Consider the following 15,523-nt stretch of genomic DNA (forward strand, 5'->3'; position numbering starts at 1 on the left):
AAAGCCCCACTTGACCTATTAGCTCCCAAGTCTTCAACTTGAAAGATTAAGAACAGAGTGATAACACGTTTAAACAGGTTGTCTTTTCAGTTCAGTGTAATTATTTCAGTACGGAGAAAAAAAAAAAAAAATCTGTGGCTGAGTTTAAAATTCAAAAGGAAGAACTTGATGACCTCAAAGGTCCCTTCCAACCATGAATATTCTGAGATTCAGTGAAATATTCCCAGCCTGAATGCTTCAATGGAGAAAAAAAAATAAATCTGTGGCTGAGTTTAAAATTTAAAAGGAAGAACTTGATGAACTCAAAGGTCCCTTCCAACCATGAATATTCTGAGATTCAGTGAAATATTCCCAGCCTGAATGCTTCAATTCAGTAGTTCCAACCCAGTTCATGCAAGCATTTTTTCTTGTAATATTTGTACTTCTAAAAGACTGGTTTTCATATAGAAGAAAGTTCATGAAAGAACCTGGCTCACAACTTGGCTTTTAAGTAAAAAATCCAATTCGTGTCACTGCTTTGTTTATTGTATAAACTGGACAAAGAAAAAGATGAGCGCGTCTAAAGAAGGGTTCATAATAGCTCATTCTGTGTCATTTTCAAAGGATGTAGATCATGGATGTCTGAATAACCACAAATCATTCCCTCATTAAAAGTTACATGGGACATCTACATATTCATTACAATGACCAATTATACCATTGCTAAAGAAATAAGAAAAATTACACTTATTTTTAAGCCGTACCTAATAGTTCATCCCATGGATGCAATGAGTGGCTTTTAATCAAGCTATTCTCTGAAGATGTAATAACCAATTTTGAGATCCCATTAGATAAACCACATGCAATGATCTCTGACTGCAACAGATTGCTTCTAAAGATAATAGTTGTATTTGCAGCAGATGTTTTAGAAAAAACCATAAAAATCTAAAAAGCCACAATCCCACTTGCCAAATGACCAATTAAGTTGCAGATTGGCTGTTTAAGTTCAAGCTGAATAGTCACTTACACACAAAGTTAGTAAGGTGCTTCCCACCAACTTTTCCAAATACCATAAAAGTGAAACCTGCATCAGGGGACATGAAAATAGCACATGTTTCAGGGAACACTGAGAACAGAGTGAAATTGGTGTTAGTCATTAGTTTCATATTCAACATTTCAATGGATGTTATGGAGTAGGGCTCAAGGACAAGAATACTTTTTTTGAAAGCGTCATCCTTGCAATTTTTCCTGCACGTGTGTACTCTCAATACACCAAGAAGGAGGTCGCTGTGTCCCTCGCTCCACACATCCAATTAATAGGTAGGGAATTGTACAGAATGCAAGAGATCTAGGCCCAAGTCCTATTCCAGTTCAAGCAGGCCTGCTTTCAATCTCACTCTCAAGCGGCTTGTCTGTCTACAGAACACCATCCTTTATGAGTCAGCATCACAGGCTGATTTTCAGCCCAGATACTGCATCAAGTTGCTCCTCACCCTGTTCCGAACCTGGCAGTGACTATGCAGGTTGAGGTTTTTTGTTACCTGTTACATCTGTTACTGTCACCTCTCCGTAACTTTGACTGGAAATCCCGTTCCCTTTGAAGGTTTCACCTACACCAATATAGTGCCATTCCATTTTGGTTTTCATGACTCATTAGTTTTTACCTAAACCTTCCCAGACCTTCCCAGACTGCTACAGTAGAAATACATCTCATGCAGATAGGAAAAAAAAATAATCACAAAAAAGTTATCATTTCTGGTAGATAAACAATACTACTACCTTTCAAAGAAGAGATGATTGACTCTTCATTCTGTGGTGCCCATGAAAGCAAGTCTTTTGAGAAATTTGTGTATTTTGACATTGATGGTGACTGGAAAGGGTTGCAGTTACAAAATTGAAAACTTCATAATTGAGACAACATATTTCAGTCACATTTTTAATTTGAAGAAGAGAAAAAAAAATCATAGACAGGAAAAACTTAACAAATAAAAAATGTGTTTCTATTACAACATCCATCCCTGCAATAGCAGAATTCTCTGATAGTATTGACCCCCTTAGTGAGGGCCGCCAATCCAAAAAGCTCTGTTGAGAGACTCAGATACCCTCATTCAACACAGATGGAATTTCCCAGGGATTCCCAAGGACTCAAAAGATACAGGACAAACGTGGGACTAAATTTAACCCTGTCTCCATAGTTCCATCTCTTCTCTCAAGCAGCCTTAAGTAAAAATTCTATGTCTACCCTAACTTTACTTTAGGATCTTATGGTTTGAAAAGTCCTTAAAAATTACAATGAGAGAACACTTAAATGTAATGTTCCATACAGTAAGAACTTTACATGTAAGAAAATCACATACTATTATGCTTTTCAAACATTAATGCACAGATTAGAAGAGCAGAAGCCACACACTCCTGTGCTAGTACTGTCATAATTCTTTCTCTTCTGATGGAAGCACACTGGATGCCCTACTAATGTTATAGCCAGCCAAGACAATTTTGGGAAATATCACAAACTATGTGGTGCTACTTGTCATTAACACAATCTTAATCAGCAGTACTACTATTGCATATAATAAGCCTATTCAAAGAATGGGAGTGTCAAGCAAGTTTTAAGAATAAAAAAACCCCAAACTAAATCCACACTTGTTGGCACAACCTTTTAAAAGGCCTGAAGCAGTTTACCTCCACAGGCAAAGCTGTCTGGCTACTGCTGACCACGCTAAATATAGATCACCTACTGCTTATAGTTTATCTGTATATAAAACCTCTGCTAGAGCAGCTGAAGCACCTAATCTGCAGATTGACACATGTGTCAACAACATACTTTTTCATTGCCAAGTATCTATCTTTTCTCATTAGCGCCTGCCGCTGAGCAACTATTGCCTATGAGCAATAGGCCACCTTAAAAATATGAACACATCTATCTTTAAACCAATAAAATGTTACAAATAGGAAAGCTATCCCATACATCCTTCTAAGGTGGTATTTTACTTCTGGTCTTTTGTCACAAAAGTTCTAATAGGGAGTGCCTAGGTACAAATATAGGATATTTGTAAGGATAACTTTTTCTGTGTATTTGTATGGATATAAAAGGATATTTGTAAGGATATTTTTTTCTTTCTGAAAATCAGTGGGGTTTCCTGCAAATAATGATTTTATTCTTTGGTAGATGGAAAAATTGACAACAAAACGTGCATTTTGCAAAAGATGTTTCAAGTCACTAAGATAAAGTGGAAGCTACTGACAAAGTCTTCCAAGACAACTGCACCCATTGCCAAATGCACATCACCACATACACATGTATATAAAGGTGTAGAGAAAGAACAGAAAGGTAAAAAAAAAATCTCTGGAAGAACAAAAGGTCCAGGGATGTCTTTGTGACCGTTAATCACTTCCAAGTCAATTGTTAACTAAGGAGCTCAACAAAAAACTTATACTGGCATCTCACCCCAAGAGCAGACAAGAGACAAAGAGACACAAAAATAAGGCTACAGTTTTGGCAAAGCTGGCAAATGAGAGCCCATGAGCTGGAACACGGCAGCCACCTGCCTGAATAGCAGCTTCCTCTAGAAGAAAGTCTGTGACAACTCCGGCCCATAACAGAGCAAGCCTTACTCCCCACTTACTGCTTTCACACATGCAGACAGTGATGACCACAACCCTGCCAGGGCACCCAGTGTTCCATCAAGTAACAGATGCAAGTGAAATATCACTTTTTAAAATAGTACCACAAAAGAATGATGCTTCATTCTTATATTTATATGTCAAAACCCCAAAAAACTAAAACAAAAGATCAAATATTTCATTGTGGCGATTAAACATTATGCATGAGTCAATCCTGGGAGACTGATATTTTCCGCAAAAAACCTACTCTCTTTATGGTGCAAGACCCACCAAAACAGAGACAGAAAATTAAAGCTGGTCCCTACAAACACCTGACTCACAAGCTACTCTGAGTGTAGGTGGCCCAATTGTAAAGAGAGCTTATGTTCTTTCTCCTAGTGCAATAAAGGAAAAAAAAAATTGGAGACCTGTTTAGTATATATTTAACTAAGGCTAATTCCTCCCTCCTCAAGAAGGGAAGCTTATCTTGAATCAAGACTTAAATATGTGTGATTTGCTTGCAACCAAATGAACACGTATCTAAACCATTTCCTGACTTCTTTCCAGAACACACATTAAAAGAACCACAGACTAGAATTTTTTGAGCCTGAGGTGAAACAGGCACCAACTGCAAGATAATGGATCTTTCCTGGTTTTAGTTCCTAGAACTGATTGATTTTTCTGCCACCTACTGTCTTCATTAGAACTTTGGTCCTGAGAGCTGAACAACATTAAGTCTTCCATGTTCTGCTAAGAGGTCACTGACAGCTTCCCTTAAGCTTCTGCTTTCAAACCTTAAAGTTAATTAAACTTGATTGTAAAGGGTATATTGATTTAACTCTACAGCCAATTTTTAATTCTGCTGTCACTAAGCTGTCACCATCAGTAACGCAGATTCTGAAGGGGACAAAAGCATTGAAGGGCTGCATGGTGAAGTACACAGCTCACCAGGAGTTTCTCATAGTGAGAGCCCTCTAAATGAACATACAGTTTTAATGAGGTAACGCCACAACACACGTTGACTGGCATCAGCTCTACCCACTGACACCAATACTGCCCTTACCTGCACCGTGCTACAGGTGACTGCCTTGCCTTTGCTGTCCCCTCGGGTTTGCTGGCTGTGCAACCTCTCTCGGGGTTTCCTAGTCCTCTTTACTCACAAGGATGGGAGTCAGCTGTGCTATGTACGACCTTCGGAGCTCATTTGGCCTAGGACAAGTAACAGAGCAGTTGCATGAGAGAAAGGTAACCTGCCATCCCTTTGAAGCAGAACGATGTGTTAAGTTTTCCATAAAACATTCCAAAATCTAAGAAAACATAGATGAGGGTCTGGATTTGAAAACGATGAAGTCTGAATGCTAGAAAGAGGTGGGTTTTTTTTTTTTATTTTTATTATGTAAATACTAAATTGGGCTTCCTGCTTCAATGGGCATCAATGACGCCAATCCTATTGGGAGAGCAAATAAGGCTGAGAATTGACTGTGTAAGAATGTTGATTTTCTGTTTTTGGAAAAGAACAAATTGTTTTTCAATTTAAGGTTTTCTCATCCAGAAGAATGCCGAAAAGACCTTGGGCGCTGATTGAGTGCCAGTGTACCTACCTAGAAAGGCCAGAAGTCCTCACCAGCCGTGGTTTCTTTTGAAGCACTTAAACAGCCTAGGAATTTCAAATTCCATCTATAAATCACTATTTTGCTCTTTTGCTTTTTGTTAAGCATGTTACAGAGCAAATAACTGAGTGTACCTACTGAACTGACCCTGATTCCCTTGAACTATTTTGCTCTTTGTTTTAAAATATTTTATTTAAAAATTCATCCTGAAATATTAATGTCCCTCCTAGGCATGAAGGATATTCTTTGTTATCCAAGAACAGAATGAGCTGTTTTCAACTCATCTGATGTGATGTTTTTGTCCTTGCAATATGCCAGTTCAGTAGTTCACATTTTCCACTGACTTTTCAATGCTTTCTGAGGCCCAAATGACATTACCCTTTAAGTACCTTTAAGTCCCTTATCAGGAAAGAGGCAGCACAGAAAAGTCACTGGATACAAAGCTAAGATACAATTAAGCAACTAAAAAATAAAGAAAAAAGAATCATGATCAACCATTTCTGCTCCCATTCACCCCTTCCATGCAGAGCTCTGTTGGAGATATATCAGCTCTGACATTCTTCACAATACAAACCAGGATCACAGGCAAGTTCAGGTCAGGAAGAGTTCATTTCGGGCTCTGTTCTGTGGGTCAGGCTTTTTCGCATTTTTTTCCCCAGACATAGGAGTCCCATGTATGACAAAACCTCAAACATAACTCATCACCTCTTCCAGATGCTTTGCCTTAAGCAATATCCCTTGAAACATCTTTTTAGGCATTTTTTAGACCTGTTCCAAAGACTTCTGAGATATTTCAGTTTCATATTTTAAAGAGACTTATTTCATTTTTCCCTGGGTTTTGAGTTCTAGTCCATGATGTTATCACTGCTATTTTTCATTAACTACCATTAGCACCTGTTACCACCAACTTGATTTCCAGGAGTATCTTCAACCCAGGTACTCATTGTATAGCTACACCAGAACAGCCTTTTTGGATTATTTTCTTGTTAGCAATCTCAGTCTCCATAAGATTAAAATTAGAATTGACCAGATGAGGGCCTCAGTCACAAAAATGGCTTGTGAGCTAAGCATTTTGTAAAATATAGACTGTATTTTCAGGCAATAAGTTAAATCTTCTGTCTAAAAACTAAGATAGCACTCCGAAAATTTTGTTTCAGAAAATTTTTCTTTAGAAAGCAGGAGAGAGATTATTTACTGCTTTCTTCTATGTAACATTTTGCTATGATTTCAGGAAAAGTAGTCCTTTTATGTATATTGAATAGCTAACTTTTGCTCATTTATTTAGTAAGACCAGACTACATAATACAGAATAAGTACGTACAATAGAGAAAGTTAAACAACTTTGGATCCTGAGTTTTCTGGTACTGCATTCCCATTTCTGAGCCAAAAATGAAGTGACAATCTACAAGGATGTTTATTGGACTGCACATACCAAAAAAATGTTCCATACATATTTTGATCCTATACACATAAAATGGGTAGAAATTTATTGCTATTAACGTCTCTGATTTTTCCTCTACTTGTATTGAGCTTGAAAAAGTTCTGTACTTAAAACTTCGGTTTGCAGAATTGATAATTTAGTCTCTACATGCTATATTTCTATTTTGAGTCAAAATGATAAATAAGAGCTCCACAGAGATTGCCAGACACTCCCAGGGATGCTCTTCCTTTATTTCTGGAGGTTATTATTTAACAGATTTTGTATAGCAGAATAAGTACTTATTACCTAGCTAAAACAAATACATCAGGAGGGTATCAAAGTATTTGGAATAACAATTTCCACCAATTCTTAATTTTCAGGACTTAATTTCCAACATAGAAATAAAGACAAACTGCTGTGAGCTAAACACTAAAAATTAGAAAAGTATCCCTTAGAATTTTTTGAGAGGTTTCAAAGATCTTCTGTAGTTTTAATATAATCCATCTTCAATAATGATTATATGCTTGAGAAAACCTGGCATTTCAACAGGTCTTTAGCCAGCTGGTTTCCTTCCAAACTCCTGCTGCTATCTGATGTTACAAAAGGTCAAACTTACAAAATTCCTTAAAATTTATTTAAATAATAAAAGTCAGTAAACTGCCCACAAACCACAGCATAATTGCTGTGACTACAAGAGTTTAATCCAATTCAAGAGGGAAAAAAATTTTTGTTAGCTGTCTGGTATCAAACTCATTCAGACAATTTCCACTCTAATCTAATTCACAAAACATTAATCTGTCTGGTTCCTGATCTAAAAGCCACCATTCTCAAAACCTTGCACTTGATCTTCTTTGAATGTTTTCAAGCGGTATAAAAACCTGTCAAACATCTTCTAGCAGGAAAAAGGATGTGCAAGTACACTATTTTGACTCTTGTACAAGCTTCCAGAAAAGCCCTTTTCATGATTTACAAATATAAACATTAAATACCGTCCCAAATTTAAAGTAGTTAAGAAATATCCAAGAAAGCAAAGTAATTCCTGAAGCTAAAGTTCCTGCAGTTAGTTTTCTTCTATATATAATTGTAATTAATATAGTTTGTAAGATTCATACAACATACAAGATACAATAGTCTGATGTCACTTAATGCAACATGCCCATTTATAGGAAGCTTCTTTACCATAGCACTTCCACAAAAAAAGAAGTTCATAAAACAACCTCTCAGCTGCTGTTCCAGCTTTCTCCGTTTCTCAGAGAACACTCGATTCCAATCCTGTCCCTATTACCATTCAAGTATGCACAGTTATAGATTCCTCCTAATTTCTTGTTTATGTACTTTATGTGCCCAACCAATGGCAACTGGATTGATGCATGTTTAGTCCAAGAGAAAATTCTTATATTAAACCTGGCTATATTAAAGTATAAACTCAAATCCACTGACGACAGTTAGCATGATCCCTACAGAGGGGACTTTCATTATTTACTAAAATTTCCACTGCAGCAATACTTTCATAAAATATGAACCCAGAAATATACCCAGATTCAACTCTGCAAACACTTCCATATCTGTCCAGCAAAATGCATTCAGAAGATTTGCAGAAAATTCCCAAGCTTGGTCATTCACCAAATAGCCAATCTCTTTTGAAATGTTCACAAAGACAAAAAAAAAAAAAAAATGTTGGGCGGAGGAAATATAGGGGAATGTCTTGCACAAATATCTATTAGAATTCAACATGAAATTTTGAATGGACAAGTGTCTGCCAACATGAAAGTTTTTTGCTCAAAGAATGAAAGAGGCCCCTGAGGAGCTAATTTCCATTCTACCAATTGCATATGTTAAACTCCTGTGGAATAATTTAGGACCACAAAGCTGTGCAACCAGACACCTTGGTAAAAGTGAAGTTAGATGACCATATTGTCTTCATGTATTTGTGTCACATATTAAAGTCATAGGAAAAGGCAAACATCTAATACATTACTGAAAACAGTGTGACCACGACTTTCTGTGGACACCACCACAGAAGGTAAGGTGCACTGAAGACAGCTCTAATATCTCTCCATGCAAGCCAAAACATGAGGAGACACAAATAGGAAATGTCTGTTAAAAGCACAATCCCAATTTGAATTTAAATACTGAACTATACACATTTAGACTTCCTCTGCAGTCAGTAGAAAAGGGCATCACCAGACAGCATTAAAGATTCAGATCTTTACTAGGCTGAATTTTTGTCTGCAATCTCTGTCTTTGTTCTTCATCAACTAGATCCTGTAATCCTGAATGTCAATTATGGTATGATAGGTTCACATTTCATCTGGAATAGCATCCTAACTGAGCCACCAAACTTCACTTTCCCCGACATCAACTCTCTTGAAAGCTGGATGTGTAGACAAGCAGTGCCTCCAGAGATACCTTCTGATATGGACAGTCTGAGACCACAACTACTCCTGAGTGATGCAGATACGCAGGCATACATTTGAATTGACCATTTCAAAGAATAATTAAAAATAAAATTGCTGAAAGACATAACGAGAAGGAACCTTGAACAATAAATGCATTGAAGGATTTTATCTGTCTAACAGAAGTTTCATACCAGGAATAAAAGGTGGGATGGAGGGATTGTTTTGTGAGCCGCTAACAGATTTGACAGCTGGTTTTTGCAGCCCGACATCCAAAGCAGATGAGCAGAGATCCAACAGATCATAGTGATTGTGCTTTTCTATTAACACTGAAGAAATTTAGACTTCGTTCTGTTTAGAGTTGTTGTTTTGTTTAAATCTTATGAATTATAAAATATTTTACACAAATGCATGAAAAGGGCATCAATTCAAGAACATAGCAAACAAATTTCTGAACATTTAATCTGAAACCACACTTACTTAATTTCACACTAAGTGTGGCTATACTTTGCATTCTGTGTTATTTTAAAATAGTAAACAAACTCGTACTGTTAGCTTGTCAGTTGAGGCAGTAGAACAACATCTGTAGTTTATTCCATGCTTCTTTCAACTACAGTAAAGGCCGTGGTAAATGAAAATGTGAAAATGTTTTCCAAATACTTTTAAGGAATCACGCACGCTATCTTACTTTTTCTGAGCTATGACAGTGCCCTTTGCCCCAAGAAAACAAATGGACTCCTCTCATGATTTCACTCAAACCAAAGAAAAAGCATATTTAAACTCCCAGAAAGATGTCTCCAGGATTATACAAGCATCAGGTTATTAACATATAATTGTTGTAACAAGCAGAAAAAACTTTTTCATTAGTTGTTGGAATTATTTTATTTATTTATTTTAAGTCTGGAACAACATTATTAGAATTCTAGAAGGAAGCTTTCCTTTCCCCATATTAGTAATACTCAACTGCATTCTCTAATAAAAAAGCTTCAGCCATTTATAAACAGCGTTTATTATGGGCTATGCAATACATTCCCTATAAATAACAGTTTTCTTGTCAAATACCAAAATCCATTACCAAAACATTATTAATTGTTACCAAGTCACCAGATTAAAATATTTAAAGGGTTTAGAAACAGAGAAAGAAAAACTGTGCTCCTGCTATACATGGGCAAAGAATTTCAAGCCTCTGACCTGGCAAGCAAAGCCAAAGCACAAGAAAAATCCATAACCTGTAAAACAAAATGACCACTCCAACCTGAATAAATAAAATTTGTACGCAGACATGAAGACAACCAAACTACCAAGGACCGTGTTGAGCTGCTGAACGATTTTACTGCCCCAAAAAGGAGCACTGGCAGTAATCCTGTCTTTGAAACCAGTCACCATCCCCAAGCTCCTGTGGGTGACATGGCTGGACCAGGAGGAAAAGCGGTACCTTCAGGACCACTATTAGAACTGGTCTTACAACAGATACATATTGCTTTATGTTGATGTGCAAGATGCACAAATATTGTGACTTCTGTCTCCTAATACACAGTGCCAGAGATGCCCAAGACGTATTATCCACACAGTAAAAATAAGAGAGATGCAATTTTACTTCAACTCCTACATCCTTTTCCCCATGTCTTGCCAACTGTAAGTAAACCAGGTCACATATCATTTCTAGGCAGCAAATTTTTTAAAAAAGTTTCAGTTCCATGACAGAGCAGGTTTCCCAAATGAAAAATCATTGCTGGAGAAGCTGGTGTTTCTCCTAGGGGTAAGCTGATACACACATGCTTTTGGTGCTTAACATGACAATAAACAAAGCTCGCTCCATATATTTTCTGGCTCACAGACAAATACCACGCAATTAATGTCAAATTAACTTGCGTAGCAACTGCTAATAGTTTTCACATATTTGGAAAACAGAGCTTTTGTTGTTTGTTACAAATTATTTAAGGCTGACTCATTTTCAGGGTTTCTTAGCACCATAGAGCTCCACAGTTTTTTTGTGACACTGCGCGGCTTTCATAAAAATAACACCAAAGAAATTTTAGAAGTAATCATAATAAACAAGCCTGACATGACCTACTGGGGCTTTTTATTACAAAAACTATTTAGACAGCAATATCTAGAGGCAGAAGAGGGCTCTTATAGCAATAACAAATCAGTACTTCCACCCTCAGGAAGCACTTCTAGCATATCCCACCCCTACCAAGATTTGGTGTTAGATAAGACTCTGAAGTACCTAGTAGTACAAAGATTTTTTAAATTTTTTTTAATAACGTGGAATAAGTATTTTTGCAATTTTAAATGCACATCACCAAGGTCCATAATGTTACCTGAAAGTGTGATCAGACTCATGGCATAGGTTTAGAATCATAGAATGGTTAGAGTTGGAAGGGACCTCAAAGATCATCCACTCCCACATGCCGGCCCTGGGCAGGGACACCTCCCACCAGACCAGGTTGCTCCAAGCCCCATCCAGCCTGGCCTTGAACCCCTCCAGGGATGGGGCAGCCACAGCTTCTCGGGGCAACATGGGCTGGTGTCTCACCACCCTCAAGTACAGAATTTCTTCCCAATATCTACTCTAAATCTCCTCTCTTTCAATTTAAAACCATTACCCCCTCATCCTATTGCTATAATTCCTGACAAAGAGTCCCTCCCCATCTCTCCTGTAGGCTTGCCTCAGATGTTGGAAAGCCACTATAAGGTCTCCCTGGAGCCTTCTCTTCTCCAGGCTGAACAACCCCAGCTCTCTCAGCCTGTCCTCATAGGAGAGGTGCTCCAGCCCTCTGAGCATCTTTATGACCCCCCCACCCCAGACCAGTTACAACAGGTCCATGTCTTATTTAATTAACTGCCATGCCTTATTCTTCCCCTAAAAAGTGAATGCCGTGATATTTAATTCCTTCACAGTAATAAGCTTATTCATAGAAGTTCTAGGAATCCTCCAAAGGAAAAATAGTGAATTTAATATAATTTCTCAGTTTTTCTGATTAATACACTATACACAGCCACCGTTCTTGATTCATTTCAGTTGCTGCCTTCTACTTGGATAATATTGGTTTTCTCTCCCATTAACCAAAGGTGATAAACATTAATATTTTCCATACATTTTAAAATATTTTAACTTATAAACAGTGATGAAAAATAGTAATTATGACTAGTAAAATAATGCTTTTAGAAAGCCCATGGGGCTGATCTTTACAGATTCCATCTGTTTGAGAACTGTTCCTCAAATTCCAAATATCAAAAATGAACAGAAAGTACACAGCTTGAAGTCTCTGAACCTATAGGTGCTCAGTAAAGCATCAGTGTCTATCACCCCATCCAGATGTAACATTCCTACAGCACATCATAGCTTCCTGCTCTGTGTGCAAGTCTCCATCGCTTATTATTTTCTCTTGGTGGGCCTGAAACAGGGTAGAGATTTATTTATTTAAGAGACAGAACTATAAATCTTCATGTTTGCAGTGATTCAGTCATATCCCTTAAGTTACAAATGAGGTACAAAATGTGTGTGTGTACAAATAAATCATTCCTTTATTCAAAGTTGCCATAGAGACACACTACTTCCTATTGACCAGAATGGCAGCTCCTGTTGAAGTAAACAGGGCTGAGAAGACAAGCAGATAATAGACCATGAGATTTAAAAACTAAGTCCCATAAATCTACCTCTTTAATAAAACTCATTAGTTACATAGAAATAGATTTGGTGCTGAATATTCCTGTGGGCTTTTGTAACCCACTGACTCCAATGGAGTTACCTCAGCCATGAATTTGTCTCTCAGTTATACTGGGGCTCTCAACTCCTGATAAAGCTTATCTGCCAGTGTGGAGCTGAACAGGAGGACTGGGTCAATAACAAGATACCTCCTAACTTAAAGTGGACTAACAGCTCTGCCAGCCTAAATGAGAGGCCTCAGAATACAACCCCATAAACTTTGTTGTCAGAGCTGCTGGGGGAAAAAAAAAATGAAAAAAAATTTAGAAATTGTCAGACCTCAAATAAATTTTATACTAAACTGATTTATATTAAACTGATTTTAAATGCCCCTTGCAATTCAGCAGATAATTTTAAATATGTATATATACACATACCAAGAGTCTGTTACAAGCTTTGACTCCTAACTTCCAGTTCTTCACTATGCCTTCTCTTTGCCAAGTCTCCTGGTCATCTACATATCAATTTACACAGAAGATTACTCTTGCATTTTATCAGTGCCCTTCTGATATGGGGGTTATTCAGAAACCTTCCCCTGCTCACATTTCTGACATCCTTATTAGGCTGGAAACATGGGATCGTCAGGAAAATAAGATTAGACCCAGGTCATTCTATTCAAAGGAAAATCTGACCCTTGTAATAATGCAAGTGAGAAGCAAAAGCCAGAAGCCCTAAAAAGCCATTTTACCATCACCTAAAAAGCTTCATTTGGTTTGATTCAGACCAGTTAAGGTCCTCTTATTTTAATAAGGCATGCACTGAAACCCAAACCAAGAGCTCGGTCAAGCAGCAAAGGTGCCACTTCAGTCTATTTGACATCTGTGAAAGCAACAAGTACATTTCAGCCAACGCAGATATAGCAGAGATTCCTGCAGGACTCTAGATGATGTGATCACAAAAAGAACACGGGACTTCAGACCAAAGTTGTATTTACTACCAGGCAGGTCTCAATCTTGCTGCCTTTTCACTCAACTAAGACCCATTTACACCCCGGTGGTAGGACACTGGTCCCTCATGCAGGTGAAGGAAACAACAGACAAACAATGAAGGGAGATTGGGAAGTAAACTAACAGCTGTGATCCACCTCATCTCGCTTTTTTTCCCACAACAGTTGAGTCTGGAAAACAAGGGAGAATCAAAGGCTGGATAGCCAAGTCATTGTCTGTTCCCTTTTCTTCCCTACCCATCTACTGACCACCAGGGCAAATAGTGTTAGGACAAATACCAGGCAACTTTGCAGCAGACAGCTGTGACAGGACATCAGCATGCAAGAAAGCTTTTCAGATTTCAGAGACATTGCTACAGGAATTTCCCCCCGCCCCCAATATTTTAAAGTCTTCACAACTAAATATGCATTTTAAATATCAGAAAATTTCTCATCTTTTGTGCTACCGGGAAAAGCAGCCACAGCACCAGACACAAAACCACATGATTTAGTTCTGAACAGAACTTTTAATGCTATATCCATAAAGACAGACAAAATCTAATCAAGTGATGTCATAAGATTTGCAAAGACACATGACATATAAAAATGGACAACAATTCATATCCTTCAAATCTTTTGTAACATGTTTTTAATGAAGAAAGCCTTATTTGTTCTTGCATCCTGATTTTAATATGGAAATAAGCACACCAAAGGAATCTGATGGCTATAAAAATGCACATAAAACTGAGCAAAAACCTTGCTACTTCAGGCAAATTTTGTTCAAATTGAAGTAAAAAGAATAAATAATGCAAAATGGAACGTATTTAAGCAAGACAGAAGTGTGTTCTGAATGAGAGACATTTTTCAACATTCAGTATCCTCACACCGAAACTTTCCTCAGTCTTGTGGGTCTTTATAAGCTGAAGCTGATGTGTGCTATATGGCAACTAGAGCTGTAACTGGCAGATTCACCTTCTGGAAAAAGAAAAATGAAAAAGAGTAATTTACACTGTCATCTCTTAAACCACAGACTGTAAATAGTTCGGCTGGAGAAAGCCATTCTAGGACAATTTAAAACATGGTAAGATTTGTGACTAGATCTCCAAACCCTTTCCTTCCCACTCATGCTCACCAAAAACAAAGGGAGGCTACGGATATGTGTTGAAGATCAATAGATAAGGCTCCCAGAAAATATATCTTTAATTTTCAGAGACCTTATTCTTAGAGGAGCCACTTAAACATCTCTAAAAACATGGTCTCAAAAGAAAACAGAAGGAAGCAGAGAAAAAAAGCAGAGTAAACTATTGATGCAGTGTCACCTGCAGAAAGATTTCATTAGTATACCAAGAGGGCCTTCCAAGGAAAAAGCTGCTTCTTCCTTGCCTTCCAGTCAAAGGTGAACATCCAAAGCTTCAGACCTTTGGCCCTGAAGAGTTTGGTCTGGATCAGGCTTTCTGAAGATAGAAGAATCCATTACTGCTGCTGTTTTCAGTTCTCTCTGCCTGGAGAAACAGGCTGACGCTCCCTTTCTCCCTGTCGTTAGTAGGTCGTATAGGAGTTAATGTCATCAAGAACTTTGATTCAAGTTTTTTTTGCTCTCCTTCTAGATTTTATAACCAAGGACAAAAAGTAAACTTGCCTGTGTGACCCACTGTAGCAGTAACAATAATCTTCCAACATTAACTCCTTACTGAAAACTGTATCACATCTAAGGCATTGCCATAAAAGGGAATCTTTTTAGCCCCTATGCATTACTGAGAAGTCATTGCTCTATTTGCAGGATCCTGCAGAAAGATAATAGTTCATTAAAAACAAGAAAACTGGAGAACATCCTTATCTACCAATTCCAAAAGTCATCGGGGGCACATGAGGTCAGCT

This window comes from Calidris pugnax, unplaced genomic scaffold, assembly GCF_001431845.1.
Source record: "Calidris pugnax isolate Ruff unplaced genomic scaffold, ASM143184v1 scaffold28, whole genome shotgun sequence".
NCBI lineage: Eukaryota > Metazoa > Chordata > Aves > Charadriiformes > Scolopacidae > Calidris > Calidris pugnax.